The 17,449-nt window shown below is 31.9% G+C and overlaps 1 protein-coding gene and 1 long non-coding RNA gene across 6 annotated transcripts in view; one reads left to right on the top strand and one right to left on the bottom strand.

The window, feature by feature from the left end:
* Window positions 1-17,449, bottom strand: part of LOC126882130 (monocarboxylate transporter 5) — a 681,181-nt gene that overhangs the window by 598,505 nt on the left and 65,227 nt on the right. The window lies entirely within an intron of this gene.
* Window positions 9,609-10,252, top strand: LOC126882133 (uncharacterized). Its single transcript, XR_007697158.1, has 2 exons — window positions 9,609-9,687; window positions 10,096-10,252. It is a non-coding gene; the product is annotated as an uncharacterized LOC126882133 (long non-coding RNA).

The following is a 17,449-nucleotide window of genomic DNA, read 5'->3' as shown; positions in this document are numbered from 1 at the left end:
CGCGAGCGATACGAGGTAGTTTTCAAAGGAGAACATTACTGGAGGCCAGGACGAGTTTTTCATCGCAACCAAGGGTAGGAGGAAACGGGTTTTGTGTGAGGACATTCGCAGTTCACCAGATAAAGGTCAGTCTCATTTGTCAAGACATGAATGTATGGGTTTTTGTATTAAATACCACATTAAAAATTGAAGAACATAATCGCTAATATCAGAAGATTTTCATCAAACTTAAATCAATTTGTTGCTAATAAATCCTAATAGTTTCATTATTAATAAAAGTTTTAAATTGGAAACCAAAAGGAAATAAGATTCCCATTTTTAAATGTTTGTATTAAATAAATATAAGATCTAACAAATATTAAGCAGTAATTGCCATTTATATAAAATAAACAAAATTTTGATTTATAATTGTAATCCATATGTGTGTATTATTTTATTTTTTTCCTATCCCGATTAGGAACCACTGAGAAATACTTAGAAGTCACGAAAGTAAGTAAGTAATTTTATAATTCGCCCTGAGATTGAAAACATATTGATATGTGATCTGGTTGATTAATTAGATTATCATTAAGGCATTAATTAAATTAAATTACATATAAGAATATCATCACATATAAATAAATAAGATTACAACAAATGTCGTCCAACGTGGAAAGCATTGAAAAGTATTTCTAGTGGCAAATTTGAAGGATAGAAAGAGAAAAGCCGGTAGTTGGAAATTTATATGCCTGTGGTAAAAAGTGAGAGACTTACAGTTGATAACATAAAAATTTAGATCCCTTTAGGTACAAATTTTACATAACTGATTTAATACTTTATTTTTACGATATTTACATTTGATATATTTATTGAAAATTTATAATATTTGGGGGAGAAAAAGTCGTTTTGGGTAACATACTATTAAAATTTCACATTTGGCGGGGAAAGTACTTCTTGAAAACAAATGTCTGTGACAAGAAGCCAAAGCAAAGACAACAAAAAACAAAAAGAACATTCAGATCAAGAGGAAAATTCAGACCAAGAAGATATTTTAAACACAACAATCATGGAAACAGGAAAAAAAGAATTGTCAGAATTAGAAAAGATATTACAACTTATGCAACTCCAGTCACAAAAAATGGATGAAGCAAAACGAACAATGGATAAAAATCAGGATGAAACACAAAAAAAAAATGGATGAAAATCAACGTGAAACGAAACAAGCCATGGAAGAAACGTCAAAGAAAATGGATAAAGTGGATCAAAAAATGGATGAAACACAGCAAAAAATGGATGACAATCAACAAGAAACAAAACAAGCAATAGAAGAGAACAATAAGAAAATAGAGGAACGCATAGAAAAGTATGAAAAGGAAATAAAAGGATGTTTGACAACAATGAAAAACGAGATAGAACAGCAAGAAATGAAAATTAAAGATCACATGCAAGAACAAGAAATTAGAATGAAGGACCACATGAAAGAACAAGAAATGAAAATTCAAAATAAAATGAAGGAGTTAACGAATTGCCAGAAAAAAGAAATGGAAAGTTTGGAAAACAAGTTGCAAAACGCTATTCAAGCAGACATAGAAGAAGTGGAAAGAAAGATTGCGGAAATCAATACTCAACAAAATGTCGGAGAAAGAAGAGAAATGGTTATACATAGCACAGATGACGTGAAGATAAGGTTTGGCGGGGACGTAAGAAGATTACACCCAGTGCCGTTCATAAATAGCCTGAAAAAGAAAATACAGCACATCGGAAATTTCGAAACAGCAAAAGAAACTATCAGAAACCATCTCAAATATGAAGCAAGCCTATGGTTCGATAGCAAAGAAGAAGAATTCGGCAATTGGCAACAATTTGAACAAAAATTTTTGAATTATTTCTGGGGAAAAGTCCAACAATTGGAAATTAACAAGGAACTGCAAAATGGGAAATACAATGATAGGATGGGGGTATCAGAAAGGACATATGCTTTACAAATTTACAATAATGCAAAACATTTACAATATAATTACTCATCGGAACAATTAGTCGAACTGATTGCAAGACATTTCGAAGAAACGCTGGAAGACCATATCACATTGCAAAACTACAAAGACATAGATAGTCTATGCCAATTCTTACAAATAAGAGAATCACGTTTAAGAGAAAGAAAATCAAGAAGGTCGCGAGAAGATTACAGGCCCCGAGAGACACAGGATTACAGAGAGAGAAATCAAAATAGGAGAGACTATACAAGACGAGATTTTAATCCCAGAAGGGAAAACGAAAATAGAGACAACGGAAGAGGAAATTATGAACAAAGAAATAGGCAATGGAATGAGGACAGAAATCGAGAATACCAGAGTAGAAACATCACACGCTCAAATCAAGAAAACAGAAATAATGGTAGACAAAATGAACAGGGATATCGAGAAAACCGAAACAGATCCGACAGACCAAGAGAAAATAGAAGAGAGGTAAATAATACCCAGACAGAAGAATATGACGGAGAGAGAAATTATGACGAAAATATAAACAACGATGAGCAACCGGTTTTTTCACGAAGGCGCTCACTAAAAACAAAAAACCAAACAGGAATCTTTTGTCAACCCAAGGATTTTATTAAATTGGCAGGAAACAACGAAAAGAAAAATGGAGTTAATTTAAAATTTGTGGATGGATTTATCAACGAGAAACCAATTAAAATTATGATAGATACTGGATCTGAAATAACATTGGTCAACAGAAAACTAATAGAAGAAGTTAATTTAACAAATTTAATTTACAAAATACCTAGGGTAAATTTAGTGGGCGCAAACAAACGGACATTGGCAAATATAAATGAAGGCATACGAGTAATGGTACGATTAGGTAAAAATAAGTATGCACTACAATGTGTAATTGTGCCAAACATGTCACATGACATGATAGTAGGAGTTGACGAATTGGCAGAAAAACATGTAATGATAGATTTTAAAAATAATACGATGAAACTAACAGAAGAAAAAGAAGAAGAACAGGACAAGGAACATGAGAAACAAAATACTGACGAATCAGGGAAAGAACAAACAATGGAAATGAATTTGGCAACGAAGCAAGGACAAAGAAGAAAAAGGAGAAAAAGTCAGAAAAAGATAAAAGAAAATGAAACCTGTGGCTCCTCAAAAGAAGAGTTGAGCCCAGAAGAAGAAAAATTGAGAGTATCAAAAGCAAAGGAAACCTGTGGCTCCTCAAAAGAAGAGTTGAGCCCAGAAGAAGAAAAATTGAGAGTATCAAAAGCAAAAGAAACCTGGGATTCCTCAAAAGAAGAGACGAGCTCAGGAGAAGAAGAAATAAAGCTAACAAATGAAAGTGAAAAGAATATGATTGAAACAGTGGTATTTGAAGAGGAGATATATGCAAACGAGGATGCAGAATGCACGGTAAACATATGTGAAGAATCTGAGGAAAAAGACAGAAAATTGATATGTGGAGAAGGAAAAGAAAAAGAATTGCGGTTGATGTTAAGAAACTACGAAAATTTGATCAATGAGGAAAACAGAGTGGCGAAAAAGTACGAACATTCATTTGGGGTGAAAAACTTGGGAAATTTTCGATCAAAGACTTACCCGATTCCATACAAGTATCGACAAGAGATTAAAGTAAGGAAATATACAGGGAGTTGGTTTTGCCTCGAGAAAATTTATTTAAAAATGCAGATAAATTTTATCGAATACAAGGCGGGGATTTGTTATATTCCTATTTTATAGGAGAATTAAAAATTTATAATTATAAGCAAAATTTAAATTAATATAAAAGATCTTCAATTTTCTCAACCACGGGCATGTAAATTTAGAACAACCTGTATACAACAAATTATTATATTTAGTTTTTATGAAAGTGATTCGAAGAAGCGGACGAAACTCGGTCACAATGCGCCTAAGACAAACAAGTTTGAGTGACGCGGACCATTATAGTGTTCTCGGAAGGTTTGATCATTAGCCTACGCTAAATAAGACTCAGTGAAATAGATAATAGGTCATTAAGTTTTGTAAAAAGTAGAAAGTAAGTTTAAATTGGGAAATGATTAATTTTTCTTGAAATCCATTAAACATATTTAGAAAGATTAAAAGTTGGTATTGAGGAATACGGCGAATTAAAATTTGTGGTGGAATGTTGATTTTTGAATCTGGAGGGATATTTAGAAAGTAGGGAAACGAATGAGGATGAGAGATGAGAATGTTTTGAGCGGTAGAGAGGTGAAGTCCAGTGGTGGACGGTAGTGTACGAAGAGTGAAAAAGCCGGTATAGTTCCGTGAGTGTTGAGTACCCATCGGAACGAGAGGTAGGCCGAGTCGAGAGAAAAGAATCTCCTTGAGCAAAGAGTGTCCCGGTGGCTGATTGAAGTGGTTCGAAAAAGGTAGAACACTGCATCACGAGAAAAGCAGGAACGCGAGCGATACGAGGTAGTTTTCAAAGGAGAACATTACTGGAGGCCAGGACGAGTTTTTCATCGCAACCAAGGGTAGGAGGAAACGGGTTTTGTGTGAGGACATTCGCAGTTCACCAGATAAAGGTCAGTCTCATTTGTCAAGACATGAATGTATGGGTTTTTGTATTAAATACCACATTAAAAATTGAAGAACATAATCGCTAATATCAGAAGATTTTCATCAAACTTAAATCAATTTGTTGCTAATAAATCCTAATAGTTTCATTATTAATAAAAGTTTTAAATTGGAAACCAAAAGGAAATAAGATTCCCATTTTTAAATGTTTGTATTAAATAAATATAAGATCTAACAAATATTAAGCAGTAATTGCCATTTATATAAAATAAACAAAATTTTGATTTATAATTGTAATCCATATGTGTGTATTATTTTATTTTTTTCCTATCCCGATTAGGAACCACTGAGAAATACTTAGAAGTCACGAAAGTAAGTAAGTAATTTTATAATTCGCCCTGAGATTGAAAACATATTGATATGTGATCTGGTTGATTAATTAGATTATCATTAATGCATTAATTAAATTAAATTACATATAAGAATATCATCACATATAAATAAATAAGATTACAACAATATATATAAAATTCTAATTCGCAGGCTTTGTTACCGTACTCCTCCGAAACCACTTGACCGATTTTCATGAAATTTGGCAGGTACACTCGACCGAACATGGAGTAGGTTGTTATCTATATCTCATGTCCGTACGTCATAAGGGGGCTTTGCCCCCTCTAATATTTTTTTTTTATTATTCGACAAACCGATTTTTCTTAATTCTATATGATTCAGAAGCAAAAGATAAATACAATCCTAAATTTTCACTTTTCTATCTTTAACCGTTATTTTTTTAAAAAAATTTCATGGTTTAACATCTATATATATATATATATATATATATATATATATATATATATATATATAAAATTCTAATTCGCAGGCTTTGTTACCGTACTCCTCCGAAACCGCTTGACCGATTTTCATGAAATTTGGCAGGTGGACTCGACCGAACATGGAGTAGGTTGTTATCTATATCTCATGTCCGTACGTCATAAGGGGGCCCCCCTAATATTTTTTTTTATTTTTCGACAAACCGATTTTTCTTAATTCTATATGATTCAGAAGCAAAAGATAAATACAATCCTAAATTTTCACTTTTCTATCTTTAACCGTTACTTCTTTTAAAAAATTTCATGGTTTAACATCTATATATATATATAAAATTCTAATTCGCAGGCTTTGTTACCGTACTCCTCCGAAACCGCTTGACCGATTTTCATGAAATTTGAATCGCGAAAAAAACGGCGTATAAATCGTCTCGCTAGCTCAATTAGTTTCCGAGATAGCAAAACGAGGCCGTAGGATAACACGAAAGCACTAGAGACAACACTAAGCACACGAAACGAATGAGCGAAAATTGTACTAAAATCCGTGAAAATATAAAGCTTTTAACGTTACGATTACTATTTTTAATGTACAAAAAATATTTTAAAATTTTGCCGAAGGACCAGATCTCTGGTATAACAATCAAATTTTGGCGGAGGCGCAAATCTGGTATAATCGAAATTTTGGCGGATGCTTTTGGTGGAGGTTTGTAGTTGCCAAATTTAGTCGCGTGTTGGCTGCTGTACGATACGTGACGATACGATATCTGAAAGTTATGACGATTTGTCTTTTGTAATAAATGCAAGTTTATTTTATCTTATATTAAAGAAAAAAAGAAACACAGATATTGGATACATCCCATCATAAAGGAACGAAATTATAAGGAATTTTGTTACACATTATATAACGAAATTAATATAATAAAGGCCCAGAAAAGTTTTTTAATTTTACAAGAATGTCTAAAAAATATTTTCAGGAGTTATTAGTAAGTATAAAAGAGCCGTTTTCAAGAAATAACACCATTATGAGGGAAAGCATATCACCTAAGAAAAACTATTTATAACGCTAAGAGGCTGTCCATTCAATGGTACGCCACTGAGCAAATACAGGTGTTAAATTGATGCCCCTCTATTATACCCAATTTATTGGGAAATAGTGATGTTTCACAAATTGTTATTAACAAAAAAATTATTCAAATTAAAGGCACAGTACTTATCGAGAAAGACGAAAACCAGAATATACAAAACCGTAATAAGAGCAACAGTCACCTGCCGGATGTGAGACATGGGTGCTAAATAAAACAGAAGGAGAAATGATAAAGAGTTGAGAACGGAACGTACTGAGAGCTATTTTCAGGGAAAATAATACAGATACGGAAGACGGCTGGCATAGAAGCAGCAATCAAGAATTAAGGATGCATTACAAAGAACCAACTATAACAAGATAAACAAAGTCATAAAGAATCAGATGGGCAGGTCATTTTGAGGGGATGGATAAGGAAAGAATGCCAAAGATTGTACTGCTAAGAAGACCAGTTGGGACTAGGGACGAGGTAGACTAGGACTGCAAAAAAGTTTCAGGAATATAATAGTATCGATGAAAATTACACACTGGAAAGGAAAGGCGAAAAATAGGATATAGTGGAGAACTAGAGAACTGGAGAACTATTTTACATACCTAGACATCAAATAAAATTATATATAAGTTATTAGTATAAACTGTATTGTGTAAAATTTGAAAAAAAAATTATTTTTAGTAGATTACTTTTTTCCAGATAGAAATATTGTACCTAATTAAGTTGCTCTTTAAGCTATAAGATAAAAAATTAAAAATAAAATGAGTCCCATATAAAAATAATTTGATATGGGAGTAAAAAATTCAAGGCAAAATATAGTTCAAGTCTGTAATTTCCATCATTAAACAAGCTTTGACGACACTCACAACAAAATTTGCTAGAAAACAGCTCAAACGTCTGTGTTATACCACGATACACGCATTTATGATATGCCGTCGAAGTCGTAAAACCGATTGGCGACATTAGGGCGAGATATGGTTTCTAGGATGGGTCGCGGTAACGCCGCTGCAACGAAAATTTTAAGAGCGCCTGGTGTGTGTCACTGCATCAAAGTATAGTAAGGGATGCGTCGCTTTCGACATTTTAGCGGGGGTTCAGTCGACGTACGCCGTTCCGTCTGTGTTAGCGCATACTCCCTACTGAATTCCGAACATAATGGTACTAGTTTTTTTGTCTCGAGCGCCGTCCGTTTCCGAAATAGCGAACCGTAAGCAGTAGAAAAATTCTGAGCACAGAAGAAGAACGAGCGGGAAATTTTATAAAAGAAAAGTGCAACAGTTTAACTTTTGAACTCAAATTGAACAATTTCACATAATTTGTCCTATTAAATGTACCTTTCCGTCTAATTTTTTTCTAATTTCCGAATATCATATAATTGTCCTATTAAATGTACCTTTTTTACTTTATCGTAATATATACGTAGTATAGTATAATAGATAAAGTTAAGGATCGTGCAAAAAAATTTTTTTCAGATTTCACTTTTTTCGACGTTTTGAGTCCCCCTGAGTCTAAAAAGCAAATAAAAAAAACATGTCGGAAGTATGTACGTACGTACGTACGTACGTACGTACGTATGTACGTACGTATGTCGCCACCGCCCAGCAAAAACTACTGGACCGATTTTGATGAAATTCAGTATGAGTAAGTTTAAGAGAATTTTGTCGAGAAACTAAGCTTTTAAAAAAAATCTCTCAAAGGGGGGCCGAAATAGGGGGGTTATTTAGGGCCCATTTTTGCAAATTTTGACAGAAATAAATGAAATTCAACTCAAAGTAAGCTCATCGATAGGTAAATAAAAGTACGGAATTTGACATTTCCAAATTCAAAATGGCGGCCAACATGGCCGACCGCCCCCCCGACACATTTCTCTATCTATCTAAAAAGTTTTTGAAGATAAGTTTAATTTGAAAAAGTCGTTATATAGCCTAAAGATGGGGCTATAAGAAAGATGTTATCGTTTTTCAGAAAAAGTTACGGGTTGCCTATATTTAAGGGGTCAAATTTTGACATAAATTTGAACTAGATTTTCTCAAAAATGGCTCCAAGGAATTTTTTTATTTTTTGATATATTTTTGATATCCTATCAGTAAATTGAATGACATTAGTCATATATCTTAACTCCCCATAGGAGGGGAGTTATGAATTTTTTATAAAAAAATATTCGAGTGCCCGTAACTTCCTTCTTAATAGAAACTAAAATTTGAAATTTTGCAGACATATATGGTATTTTATTATCTATTATCACAATAAATTTTACCAAAAACATGGCTTCCGGTTGAACCGGAAATGAATAAAAAATCTTAATTTTTTTGATACGCCCTGTATATTTTAACACATTTTGAAAGAATGCAAAATTACCTTTCCAATGACATAAAATTTATTGCTGTAGCTCAAAAACTCGAAAAGTTACGGTAAATAGAAATTTTGCTATAATCTTATGTGTGTCCTCTCTCACGCACAAACCATACATCATAGACGTTTCACGTAAATTGTCAAGGTCAAGACCACAGACCATACATACTCATAGACGTTTCACGTAAATTGTCAAGGTCAAGACAGCAAATTAGTTACCATTCCAATCCAGAGATGTCGCTGTCAGTCAATCCTCTTGTCATATTTAACAACTGACAGTTGACAATTAAATTAATTTGTCATTTACTTTTTATTTTACAGTTTGTGGCTTAATTATTTTATTATAGTGGTGTTACGTTTTTAATTAGATTTAATCACAATTTTAATCAATTGTATTAACCTCCTCTCCGTTTTTATGAGTAGAATTTTTAGTTTACATTGATCATCCCGTGTTGTGTTTCTCCACATTTAAAAAAACAATATAATAGATCCTGAAACAGTTTATTCCAATAGACAAGTGTGTCATCAACATTTCGGGCCTATATATTTTTGGAAGTTTGTAAAAGATTATAAAGGTATTTATCTAAACAATCATCCTACAAGATTCTTTCAAAAATTTTCATTCAACTCAATATTACACATCAGTGCTTTCACGTGACACATGGCGGTAGTGTTTAGCATTTTGAAAACAAATTGGAATATTTGAAGTTTTCAGTAAAACATTGAATAAAACATTGAATTATCTTTCTGTTGTTTTAATTTCCTGCGAAATTTCATCAAAAATTCGCAAAATTTATAATGTGAAATTCTCACATAACTAAAATTTGTCAATTTAGTTCCCATTACAATCAAGAGATGGCGTTAATTCGATCCGAAAGATTAACATGGCCGTGAAACGTCTATGAGTATGTATGGTTTGTGGTCAAGACAGCAAATTAGTTACCATTCCAATCCAGAGATGTCGCTGTCAGTCAATTCTCTTGTCATATTTAAAACTGACAGTTGACAATTAAATTAATTTGTTATTTACTTTTTATTTTACAGTTTGTGGCTTAAATATTTTATTATAGTGGTGTTACGTTTTTAATTAGAATAATAAAAATGTGTACCATGTTTTTAATTAGATTTAATCACAATTTTAATCAATTGTATTAACCTCCTCTCCGTTTTTGTGAGTAGAATTTTTAGTTTACATTGATCATCCCGTGTTGTGTTTCTCCACATTTAAAAAATAATATAATAGATCCTGAAACAGTTTATTCTAATAGACAAGTGTGTCATCAACATTTTGGGCCTATATATTTTTGGAAGTTTGTAAAAGAATATAAGGTATTTATCTAAACAATCATCCTACAAGATTCTTTCAAAAATTTTCATTCAACTCAATTACACATCAGTGCTTTCACGTGACACATGGCAGTAGTGTTTATATCATTTTGAAAACAAATTGGAACATTTGAAGTTTTCAGTAAAACATTGAATTGTCTTTCTGTTGTTTTAATTTCCTGCGAAATTTCATCAAAAATCCCGCAAAATTTATAATTTGAAATTCCTACATAACTCAAATTTGTCAATTTAGTTCCCATTCCAATCAAGAGATGGCGTTAATTCGATCCGAAAGATTAACATGGTCGTGAAACGTCTATAAGTATGTATGGTTTGTGCTCTCACGCGTTCATAGCAGAGCATTATTGTAGAGCAGTCAATGAGGGTATTTGGCTCCGAATTCCATCCTACTACATTGATGTACTAGATATTTTCACAGTAAGTAGGGAATAGCTCAAGAAACAAAATCTACCCTATATACTATGGCGCTTTTATCTTGGGGCGGTTCCCACTTCTTCAAGGGGGTGGAAAATTTGTTGGTCAAAATAAGCACGGAAGTGGCTGAAGAACCTATTTCTAAGCAAAAACTGGTCTATACTTTTTTTTGAGAACTCAATACTTTTTGAGTTATGCGTAGTTGAAAATTGGCCATTTTCATTGAAAAATGACACCTTTTCGGACGGATTTTTTGTGAATACCTTAAAAACTATGCATCGAACTAAAAACTCTATATAAAACATTTTTTAGATTATAAATAATAAAGAGATTCGTTCCTTCGTAAATGTTCTATTTATAATACAAAAAGAGATATGGTAGGTGAAAATAGTTTGTTTTTTGGTGCATGCTCAAATTGGTGTATTCAACTTGAAATAACAGAGGAACGCTAGGTTTTAGGTGTATAATGCTCCCAACACCTTTTGTAGTGTTTGATAAGGCCTTTAAAACGAGCACCGTTAAATGTCGGTTACTTACAAACTAAGCGAGATAGGGTGCAAAAAATATTATGACTAATGTACTTTAAGGAAAAATGAAAAGTATATACATTTAACTCCCCATCCACCATAATTTAAATGCATTGTTTTTCTTCTCAATACCTTTTAATATAGTGTTATTTCTACTTTCAAAAAGTTAAACGGGTTTAAAATGAATGGTCTTTTTAAAAAATGTGATCAAATTATAGAATGAATTTTTAAATTTTCTTAAAAATCTTCCTTTTTATCCATGTAATTCGAAAATAAAAATATTTCACCCCTGAGAAGTGGTGGGAACTTCCCCCATGATAAAAGCGCCATAGTATATAGGATAGACCTTGAATTAGGAGATTGGGCTACTCCCAAAATTTCATTAAAATCCATGCAGTAGGATAGAATTTGGAGATAATATCTTGTTCTTAATCTCGCGCATTGACTGGCGTAATCGAAATAGAATGAAATGCAAATATTGTAAACTATTAATTTCTCAGAAAAATGAACTAATTTGAAATGAAAGTATGACTATAATATTCTATTGATTTATGCAATAATCTACACATCTATAGTGTGTCCCCGAAATATGGCATCGAACATTTTCTCAAATGCAGGAATTAATGATGCGTAGAACCATAAAATACTTTTAAGTACAGTAGGTGTTTCTAAAATATCAAAATAACGAGTAACTTTGTTATTTTTATAGAATGCCAATATCTAGTACCATAACGATAATAGATCGGCACGATAAAGTTCTCGGGCGGCCCTTCCGTCCAGCGTTTTTTATATACCTACACATTTTGCATTATTGTGAATAAATATTTAGACATATAATTTTATTTTTAATTCGAGGAATTTGTATTTCAATCAATTTTTATGTCGAGCAATTCATTTTCGAGCAGTTGATTTTGAGTAAAATTATGACACATTATCTAATTATGACACACTATCTAAGGTGCAACGAAGTTCACCGGGTCATCTAGTATATATATATATATATATATATATATTGATGCACGTTAAGTTGTGACTTCCGGTATACAGAAGAGGCTGTCCGACTTCCACCTTTTCTACTAGGAATTATTTTTTAAAAATTGTGTATTTGGTAAAAGGGGGGCTTATAAAATGGGTCTACCTATTGAGGGGAAAGGATTTACCAAAATAAATTTTGTATATATATATACGTATATACCGAAGCGTACAGCATACGTTATTGCTTCCATATATAGGGTAGTTCAAGGCGCGTTGTCACTTCCAGCGGTGTTGTCATATTTTGGAAGTCACAACGACTCGTCTGCTAGATTTACCTCCTATTTTGAGCGTAATGTGTGATCTTTTGAAACTTTTACTGTGAATACAGTTGTCTGTGTTTTAAAGTTGTCTATTTAAATTAAAAGATTGATATTCTTTTGGTTATACAGGTTTACAAAAAAATACATTTCGGACTATTTGACGAAACCATATGACTAGGGGGGTTTTTGGGGTCGCTGGTTACGAATCCGGGGTCCGCTAACCTCTATCACGTCAGGTAAAGGTCATTTCAAGGACAAATCAAGATAAATCGACAGTCGCTCTGAAAAAGTATATTAGGAGGTTTTTGGGGTCGTTTATAACGAATCCAGGATCCGCTGACCTCTATCGCGTCTAGCTGAAGGTCATTTCGAGGTAAAATCAAGATAAATCAACACAATCGCTGTGAAAAAGTATATTAGGGTGTTTTTGGGGTCCCTGATCACAAAACTGGGGCCCGTTGAGCTCAACCACGTCAGGTAAAGGACATTTCAAGGTCAAGTCAATTTTGTTAACTCCTCCTGATTTGAACTTGAAATGACCTTTACATGAAGTGGTAGAGCTCAACGGACCGCAGTTTTCATGATCAGCGACCCCAAAACTCCCTATACTTTCAGAGCGATTGTGTCGATTTATGTTGATTTGACCTTAAAATGACGTTGAACTAGACGTGATAGAGGTCAGCGGACTCCGGATTCGTCTTCAGCGACCCCAAGAACCCCCTAATATACTTTTTCAGAGCGACTGTCGATTTATCTTGATTTGACCTTGAAATGACCTTTACCTGATGCGATAGAGGTGAGCAGACCCCGGATTTGTGATCAGCCACTCCAAAAAACCCCTTGTCATATGGTTTCGTCAAATTGTCCGAAGTTTAGTTTTTTTTTTTGTAAACCTGTGTTATTTATGATAATATGATTGATATTTATTTTACGAAAATACTAATATATTATTATTGCTGTAAAATGGATTTATTGGAATTAATTAAAAAAGTGTTAATAGTAAGCCATTTATTTATGAAAATTATATCAAAAATGTTAATAAATAAATTTGAACTTATAGAAAATTTTAATATTTTAGATTTTATTACAGGCACCGTCCTTTTAATTTTTGATGTACCAATAATAATATGTAATAAAAAAATTAAATGGCTAAACACTCCAGGTGGGGATTAGCCGCTAAAAAGCTATCTAGATCCATCTTTTTCGAGCACATTTTTTCCAGTCTGCTACTCGATACTATTGACTATGCTTCTCCATTTCTTTCTATCCTCTTTCTTTTTCTGCTAGTCTCTAATTCCTGCCCTATATAAATCTTCCTTTAATTCCTGTAACCATTTATTCTAGTTCCTCCGCGTCTCCTTCTAACTCCGGGTTTCCATTGTAAAATTGAGTTTATAGTTGTTGCGCTACCTGCTCTCCATATATGCCCCAACAATCCAACTCTGTGCCCAAATCTGAAAATCTGGAATAATATCTACCCGGGTCGAAACATTTTTTTTAATATATGAAAATAGTTATTTATGAAACGGAGCGAGTGCTATACATCGCGTAAGTTCGCAAAAACTACTTCACGCACAATTTCATACAATATTTTATCTACGATAAACAAATAAAAATACTGTAAGTCTTCGTCACTGGAATTCATTTCTATTCTACAATTTTTAGAACTTTGACATATAAAAATTCTAATTTCTTTCAAACCACAAAACTGTCAAATTGTTTTTTGTAATTTATTGCTCATTATGTCATCACCATGACAAAGCGAAAGTTAAGAAAGAATATTTGATTATATGAAAGTGTGTCAAAAACAGTGAGAAAAAGTAAATCCCATTTAAAATACATTGTTACTTCATGGTTACTTTAAAGCACTGCTATCTATAATGACAGTTTTCACAAACTAAAAATTTATACATAATATGACATAGATCGAGTAGATAAAAGTCATTTATTAATTATTAATTGATTATAGTCAGAAGAAAATTAGATCATGCACCCTTGTTTTTTATAATTGTTAACATACTAAATTACATATCCAATAATTATTGTTATCCATTAAATAGATCGATGCAGATCGGCCTTATATCGGATCCTCTTCTATTAGTCCGTTCGCTGACGGTAAAATATTTCAAAACCCATAAATTTTAAAAAACCACTTAAGATTGACATGAAATTTGGCATACACATAGGTATCAAAGAAGAAAATTGATATTGTGGCGATGTTTTCTTTTGCCATGGGGGTGACTTTCACCTCGTCTAGGGATGAAAAAATATACGTTCAAAATAAGTCCGGAAATGGATTAACTGACTAATTCTAAGGAACTATTGTTCTTTTTTGTTCATTTTTCAACAAAAAAAAAACACATTTTAACGGTTTTTTTTTTGGAATTAACTCAAAAAGTAAGTATTTTATCGAAAAAAACATTCTTAAGAAAAATATAGCCCATAAAAAAGTGAAAAGATGGTGTACTTATGTATGAGATCCCTAGACCCAGTAAAAGAAGAGTTGTAACTAATGACAAATAGGTTCATACACGTCAAATTTCAAATTGAATATTCCAACGTGAAGTGTCAAAAACTAAAGCACTTTTTGGGTAACACTCATTACAACTTTTTTGTAGTGTTTAAAAAAAGGTTAAAAGGTTTTTAGCATTAAATTAAGGAAGTTAGCAAATAAAATTTATCGTCACCACTTCACAAGTTGATTTACTCATGTATGTATTGTTTATAAATATGATATGTAAGCTTCATTGGTTCAAAGTGCTTATTTTTGAAGGGGATGTAATTGAAAGGGATTGAACTAGTCACTAACCAACTGTGTATGCCAATTTTGAACAGCTATATCTTAACCAATATTTGTCTCAAAGAAAAAAACATAATCCTAAATATTCAGAAAAGCAAAACCTACATTTTTTACTCTTCGTAATTTTTGGTAGCACTAATAAATTTTATGTCATTTTGAAATAAAAATCATCTCTTTCAAAATTTAAACAATTTTACTTTAAAACCCAATTTTTTCAAAAATTAGCCCTTTACTTAGCCCGAATTAAGGGGTGATTTTCGGAGTTTTTTAAGAAAAATAGGACCTACTTTATTTTGAAAGTATCTTTCTTAATTTTAACGCTAGAAACTTTTTTAGAAAACATAAAAAAGATTTTTTTAAATCTTGTAATAAAAAGTTGTAATAAGTTTTCTCAGAACAGTGCATCATTTTTTAGTTGCTATCATTTTTTGGTTATTTCACGTGAAATTATTCATTTTTAAATTTGACGAATATGAACCTGTTTCCTGTTTTACATTAGCTACAACTTTGCTTCTACTGATTCTAAAAAGTTATACGTACATCAATTTTGTTACTTTGTAAGCTATATTTTTAATGTTTTTCCCGATAACATACCTACTTACTTTTTGAGTTATTGGCAAAAAACCGTAGAATATTGGCAAAAAAGTGTTTTTTGTTGAAAAATTGACATATTGACTAGCAAATAACTCAAAAAGTATTAACTTAGTGAAAAAATCTATATAACAGAAGTTGCTTAGAATTAGTGTGTTTATCCATTTCCGAACTTATTTTGAACGTATATTTTTCCCTCCGAGAAGAGGAGAAACTCAACCCCCAGGGCAAAGTTTTCTTTTCACTTTTTTTCTTTTACATGTTACCTATGTGTAAGCTAAATTTCACGTCAATCCGTTCTTTAAAATTTGGAGCAAAAACCGTTAATGAACTATACTATCTCCGTAAGATCGTAAAAAACGAATCAGAATATTTTTCCTATCGACTAAGATACAACCTGGAATACCTACTTTCAATACACCAATAATAATTTATTATTGCGTTTTTTATCAATGCATAAAAGCATAATATTTTAGTGCATATTTCAATTCAACTGTTTTTTGCATAATTTAAGGTTTTTTTAAGTGCATATTTCCCGATCTCTATTAATTTAATGTATTTCCCCATGAGTTTACAGCATAAATCTTGATAATTATAACTGTTTTGTTTGTATAATTATTGTTTTATCATACAGTCAAAGTCACCCTTCAATCCCAAACATTTTTAAAAGAAAATAAAATTTTTATTGGATATGTTATATTATGTTCAATCAAGCAGACATTCCAACATTTTTAGTCACAACATATCAATGTTAAAGTATTATTAGAGCAACGCGCTACGGTATCACATTTCTTTTAATGACCGACACACAAAATATTTTAATGACGGATCCCACACTAACCAGATTTTTATTACCTACTGCTGATAAGGTAAAGAGTTATCAAATATCACTCGTTGTCATCTCTGTGTTAATTTGAAATAATAAAATATAAATATTGTAGTTTTGTATTCTAAAATATTTGGAAAAAATACCTATGTATTTTTTTTTTCATTTAGGTACACATCATTTTAAGGGATTGTCCGGAAGAGTACAGGCTCAATATATCGGCAAATTAATTTTGTTTTAAATACCGTCCGTATAGAGATGTTCGTTGGGGATAGGCGCAAAATCTTGGTCCAGTGCTAATTAAATGCATTAATTTTTTTCGAATTCTGAGAAAACTAATAAGTATTTTTGAAAAATTTAAACGCAGAATGGAAGCTTACATTATTAACGAGGGCAGAAAGTCCCTGAAAACTTATATAATGTTTATTTTAGTAACTTATATACCTAATATATGTTCATTTTAATAAAGATAATGGGATGAAAAAACAAGAGAAAAGTTAGTGTGATTTTTAATTTCGAATATTTCATTCAAAAGAAACTTTTTGTTTATTCTAAGGGACTTTCGGTCCTCCGTAATAATGTTATCTTTCATTCTGGGTGTATGTTTTAAAAAATATTTATTAGTTTTCTCAGGATTCGAAAAAAATAAATGTATTTAAATAGCATTGGACAGAGATTTTGCGCCTACCCCCTTAAGAGAGAGTTTACTGTATTTTATATTATTACTAGAATTTATTACTTTAAATTTTTTATCGCCCTTGATTCATTTTATCGTGTATCTAATTACATTCAATTGTAATTGTACATTCAATTTTTTTGTATATTTTTACACGTTTTATTACTTTCGAAATAACAATAACTATAAAATCTATTTTTCAGCCTA

Source organism: Diabrotica virgifera, chromosome 3 (genome assembly GCF_917563875.1).
Source record: "Diabrotica virgifera virgifera chromosome 3, PGI_DIABVI_V3a".
Taxonomy (NCBI): Eukaryota; Metazoa; Arthropoda; class Insecta; order Coleoptera; family Chrysomelidae; genus Diabrotica; species Diabrotica virgifera.
Note: the sequence above shows the minus strand (reverse complement) of the source record. Positions and strands in the feature narration are given on the sequence as shown.